This window comes from Apaloderma vittatum, unplaced genomic scaffold (assembly GCF_000703405.1).
Source record: "Apaloderma vittatum isolate BGI_N311 unplaced genomic scaffold, ASM70340v1 scaffold8424, whole genome shotgun sequence".
NCBI lineage: Eukaryota > Metazoa > Chordata > Aves > Trogoniformes > Trogonidae > Apaloderma > Apaloderma vittatum.
This window is the reverse complement of record NW_009714281.1, coordinates 6817-13211: the sequence shown is the minus strand read 5'-3', so window position 1 is coordinate 13211 and position 6395 is coordinate 6817.

The window sequence follows — 6395 nt, the reverse complement described above, 5'->3', positions numbered from 1 at the left end:
AACGCAGAAACTGTATCACTTATAGCTTTCTGTATTATCATTGTGAACAAATAATGGATATAAGTTGGGTTTTTTTAAGAGATGCTCTTGTCTGATCAGTTTCGCTCAGTGTATTAAATTAGAACTTATGTGTACACATGCAAAATTAAAGCATGTGTACAGGGACAGGAAGGATACAACTTGCCTTTGCCTTCTGTGCTTGTCTGTTTTGAAGCTACTTGTATGTATACAAGTCAGTGAATATTTTGGTTGAAAATGTAGTCTCTTGCAGATTTGACTTATTATATCCTATTGAATTATTATGTACCCTATAAAAATAGTTCCAAATTTATTACTGGTTACAAAGGCAATGTTGTATACTTGAGAAGGATTCCAATGAAATCTTTCAGAGCTCTAAATGTGCAGTGCAAAGGGAGTGATCTGACTTTGGGTAAGAATGTAGAAACTGACTTTTTGCAGTGCAGCTTCACAGGCTGTTTCTTGAACAGAAACTTAAATTCCATTCAAACTAGCAAATGAAAAGTGATTAGATTTTAAACCAGCAGTGGGCTAAGAACATTGGCTGAAAAAACAGATGCCATCGCTTGAGTAAGTTCAGATTGGTTGCTTTGCGTATAAAAATATTTTACACATGGCATAATTAAAACATAATAACCTTAGGGAGATGGGAGCTGTGTTTAGAATGGGTCAGGTCCTCAGCTGGGTAACTCAGCATTATTTTCTCTGACTTTACAGACTGGTTAAGAGATAGAATCTCTACATCTAATGAGTGAAAGCTGGGTGTCAGAAATCCTCTAGATAAACCAAAACTATTAAAAAAAATGTAAGGATTGTTTATACTTCTCCATATTGCTAGATCAAGCTGAGGATATTTATAAAAAAATAAACAGTGGGGAGGAAAGGTATTTTTTGAAAATCAGTTTCTAGTTACTTTCAGTTTCTCTGAAAAATTGAACAAAGAGCAATAAGCTCTTGGGCTTAGAAAGCAAATGGAAGGGAAATGCTTGTACCCAAACTATAAAGAAGTTCCTCATTTCACTTAATTAAAACAACAAAAAGCATGTTTCCAAACTATTTTTCCTATTAAGTAATTCTTATGATTTTAGCAAAACTATGTTTTGATCCTAAAATTGTAAGATAGTATTCCCTGGAACTTCAAGGAGGAAAAATTTTCATGTATTGACACAGAAAAACTTATAAAAGTAATAATTAAAAAATAAGTGACATTTGCAATGTAAAGCCTATCCCTATTTCTACTGGCTGCACTAGCATTGCTCTTGGTAGTAAAGACAGAAGGAACTCATCATGTTAATCTCATAAATAGCACCGCTTGATTTAATCTGATTCCTAGATTCATGTGATTAATGGTATGGTGAACTGGTTATTGCTATTTTACAATTTTCTGGCTCTTTCATACTACCCTAAAGAGAAATAACCCCCCCCACCTAGAATATCCTTTTATTTGATACTGTGGCACACCATATCAAGTATATGACATAAAGTATCTGAAAGAGGGTTGCTGGTGAAGAATCTCAGTTTTGCCTCCAGTTGGAAACAAGTGAACAAATCCTTTACTTCATGGGACAGCTTCTGCTTTCCATCTGTTAAATGCCTTGCTGAATCATAGATGTTGTTAATCTACACACGGTGTTCAGAAAGCAGTCAAACTTCAAGTCACTAAAAATCATTTTTGGATCTGTTCCTTTGAGTTATGGCATTGACACAGAGATGAACAGGAACAGAGTTGGCTTCCGGTGTAATAAAACCACTGAAAAACAACGCTGCTGTGAGAGAAATGGTTTCCTGGGTAGGAGTTAGTTCGTTTTCCTTCTGCAGTCTTCTAAAGGCTTCGGAAAGTGTAGCCACCTAAGGCAGAGCTTTTACACCGCACAGAAAGTTACTACATCTGCAGCTTGTTTCACAGAACTTCTCTTTATAACTAACAGGCTTTGAAAGTCAAATGATTTGAAGTCATTTTGCACTAAGTAGTTGTTAGCATAGTGATGATGTTTTTAATATGATCGCTTCAATATACTCAAAAAATAAACATGTCCTAAACTATTCTTTTCCTTCTAAATATCTATATATTTTTTTTTATCTATAGCTACTAAACCCCTTCAAATTTTTGCATTATGTTGAATGGATTGGTCATAAAGAAACATTTGGACTTGGAAAAATAGACTACAATAAAACAATTAGCATAACTGTAGCTAAAGTTCACGGGGTTTTAGACTAGATTCTTTTCCCTGTTGCTCCTTTCAGAAATACGCATTTTAAAAAATTGGTTTCCTTTGCTTTGTTTGTTATTTTATTCCTAATGCTTCTCATCTGCCATCTAGTAAAGGTCATAGAAATATTAATGTACTTCCAAAACGAAAGGACCAAAGAGCTTTGCTTTCAACACAGCTTTGAGTATGGGGATGCAAATTGCAAAAAACCAGTGGCCTGTATCTTCTCACAGAATTATTTAGTTATGAATATACCAAGTGAAAGAGAAATGTCTGTTGAGTAAACAATACACATAAACAACTTCATGGTAGGAAAATAACGTGATATAAGAGACTGTGGTGATCCTAGCCTGAAATCTTGAATATGACTGGAGAAAATAAGGTACTTATAGAGGAGACAGAAACCAAAAGCATGTAATAACTCAAAACTTCATTTTGTTTCACTCTAGATGGAAGCATTTTTCATTTAACAAAGTACAATTAAAAAAAATATGCCCAAATAGAAAATTTGTATTGCTTTCAGAAATTGAGACATAAAGTACGATTTTCTTGGAGAAATTTGACAGAGCAGAGGAGAAAACAAAGTTTAAGTGGGGTATGCCCCTCCACCAGTGGCTAAAAGCTCCATGTTTTAGGTATCAGCATTTCTAAGCCACTGCCATCTTTACTGTTCCCCCAGCGACACAGGACTCAAGAGTCTTGGCTTACACATTAGAGTAGGAATCTATGTTTTCCCTGGTGTGTGGGAATACAAAGCAATTTTCTAAACAAAACCATCCTGGAGGAGATTGCTCCCAAAATACTGACCTGTCTTGTGCTGAGGCAGGATTACTGCTTGTCATCTCATCCACAGTCCATTTGTACTTAGAAAATGTAGCAAGGCTTTGTAATGAGGAGCGAGGACACCTCTTCCTTTGCAAATACTGTTGCGTGACATTTAATAACAGTAAGAAGTCAAGATGGTGCCTTGTATCTTCCCTGAAAAACAGTAGCTATGAGATCAGCCTGAGGAAATGTGTCTCAGTAAAGGCTGAGAAGCAAAATACCTGCCCAAATCATAGTACGAATTTGGCTGGGGGTTTCTCAGAGAAATAGGAATCAGGCTTAAGTGTAGTCACTTAAAGGACCAGGAAAAGCCATTGCTGCTATACTTAGTCTAGTAATGAGCATATGCAGTAGGTTAATGGCATATATCTATACACATAGGCCCTAAAAGTCAAAGGCCTTTACTCATCCACATTCCACCAACTGGTGGTTTCATTTACCTGCATGTGAAAGGCTCTGGGCTTCTGAACATCACTAACTCAGTAGCTGGGTAATCTTAGAGCACCTGAAGTGGTGTTTCTTCTACTGTGACTTACACTGCAAGCCTCTGACAGTGTCCTACCCCTGCTACCATGAAACACATTCTGCCAGGTTCTGTCATTAGATAAAAGGTGTTGTATAGTTCCTTGTTGTCATTCTTCATGAAGCACATCTGTATATGTAAATTATATGCACAGTCATTAGTTTAGGATTTTTGTGTGTATTTCTTCAGCATTCTCACAATTAGAATAAAAAATGAAATTTCCAGGACTTCTTAATAAAGATCTAAACCATACAAGTATCAGTCTGAAGGAATTCAATTGAACTATTCACATGAATAAAATTACACTTGTGCAGCTTCTCTCATCTTTATGTGGCCCTTTGATTCAATAAATTATCCCTATATAACAAAGTACTTACAGGCAAAGCTGAGCACAAGCACGCTGCTGGCTCTCAGTTTTAGAACAGCATACACTTTGCTGAATCCTGTGAAGTAAACCTTCTTGTTTGTATCAATGACCACTGAAAAATCTTTAGATCACTCACTAGTTAACTGTTTCATTGCTGTTATGAAATCTAACATTATGCAAATATTGCAGTTATTCAGTAAAGCAATGATATATCTGTTAAATCCAGACATTTCCTTCAATAAGAACCTTTGAATATTTAGGGAGTCCTTTACTTTTAGGTAAAAAAAAAAATAAAATCTTAGACTTTCTTCTTAAAGACTGAACTAAGTGTCATACAGGACCTCTATGCTTTTTAAAGGAAGAATGTCCAATGTGTTCTGCCAGGGTAAGAGCTGATAAAATTACTTGCAGCTTTCCATTCTGGTCAGTTCACCAGTGAAGGAAGTCCAGTCCAGTTAACCAGGCACAGACCTGAGAGTTAAGACTTTCAAATTTACCTACATGACACTCTCAGTTTTCTTAACCTTCATCTCCTCTCACACACACTCTTTTCATATGAGGATAAGAGCGCCTTGCTTTGTAAAGAGGAAAATCAGAGAGGAAAAGGGATGGACACAACCTAAGTGCTCTACTGCTCTTCTCTACTGAAATGTGAGCTATTTCTTTTCCTGCAGTCTCCACTTTGCTCTTGCTATATCTCCGTTTGTCTAATTCTAGCCCTAACCTGAAGAGCTGTTAGTGTGAAATCTCACAGAACTTCCTAAGCTCATTTCCATATTTTTTTTTCCTGGCAGCCTTGTGTGGGACAATTAAATAATTTGGGCAAGCATTCACCCCAATCAAAATATTTTCCAGTTAATTAGAAGATCAGATATCAGTGAAAAAAGCATATAATTGTATTAGCCACCATCAGTTTGACACAGTAAATATGCTAGTATGTACACATCTCAAATAATGACACAGTCAGCAGGCTGTAAATCAAACTAATTTACACTTAAAATAATTAGAGAATAAAGGAGAAATGACTGGAATGACTGAAGATTTTGTAGAAGGTAAGCCACATCACATATGTGCTTAAAAAGAAAAGTTTTGATGACTGCCTTAATAAAGCTGCCTAAATGCAAGGTAACTATTTACCTCATCAGTAAACTGGACAAGCTCCAGGCAAAAAATAAATTAAAAAAAAAATGCAAAACCATCCACTGATTTCAGTGCTATGTAAATCAGGCTGCAGCTTTCTAATAACTAAAGATTAGGTGCATGGAGGCAATATATGCTTAAATCAGGAGTCAGGTGGAATTTAGTTTTTCAGAACAAAAAAGGGATTAATTCTCCTCCCCACAATAGGCATAAAGCTGCATAACTGGCAGCGCATCCTGAAGTTGGTCCTCTGGCATGAAAGTTTCCTAGGCACTGAGGCTGTGTTCATAGTTGTGAATTAGAAGGCGTCAAGGGCCATTTGATGGCATGTAAGTCAATGAACAGCCAGTATCCGTACTGCTAACTTGATGAGACTCCAAAATGAGGAAGGCACTGCGAAGAAGAATTGGTAACTCCTGCCAATTTTCAAATTTATGTCTGAGATGATTTTTTTAGAGTGGAGGAGAATACTGCTCAGCATGAGCCAAAAATATGCTAAATGCCATGCTAAAAATCTAATAGTGCAGTTGTGCAGCTGGGAATAGTCCCCAATGGTGTTGAATTTGCTCACACAGACACAGCTGCAGAAATTTGCTTGAGTTTGAATTACCTGACATAGTGCATACATAAGCCAAATAAAGTTCCAAAACCCAACAATAAAGATAGAATAACAGTAACAGTTTTGGCCAGCATCCTGTGCCCCAGGAATTAGGATATGTCCTTGGGTATAAGAGATATGGGTAGGATTCACCATAAATCTTGGAAGGGTATCATGGAGTCATAGAAAATGTTGTTTGGAGTAGAGCTCTGGAGGTTGTCTGTGTAAACCCTGTGTTCAAAATGAGGCCAACAGTGAAAGCAAAGCATGTTGCTCAGAGCCTTGCCCAGGTGGATTATGAAAAATCTCCAAGAATGGAGACTCTACAACGTGTTCCAGTGCTTCCCAGCTCTCCCTGTGAGCATCTTCTATTGTCTTTGTTATTGTTTGTGACCTCATGGCATCGCATCTCACAGAAACATCTGGTTCTGGCTCTTCTGTAACCTTTCTTTGGTTAGTTGAAGACTGGAATTACACGCTCTCACCTGACTCCTTCAGGCTAAAGTAGCCCAGTTCCCTAGTCCTTAGATGATGTGCTCCAGCCCTACGACCATCTCTGTGGCCATCCTCTGGACGCTCTCTAATTTGTCAGTAGTATCCTTCTCTATCTCCAGGCAGTTTATGGTTTATCCAGCCTTGTTGAATCCTTATTTATCTTTTTTTAAGCCAGAAGACTGCTGAACTTCCACACCACATAAAGGAGATGTAGGAAAG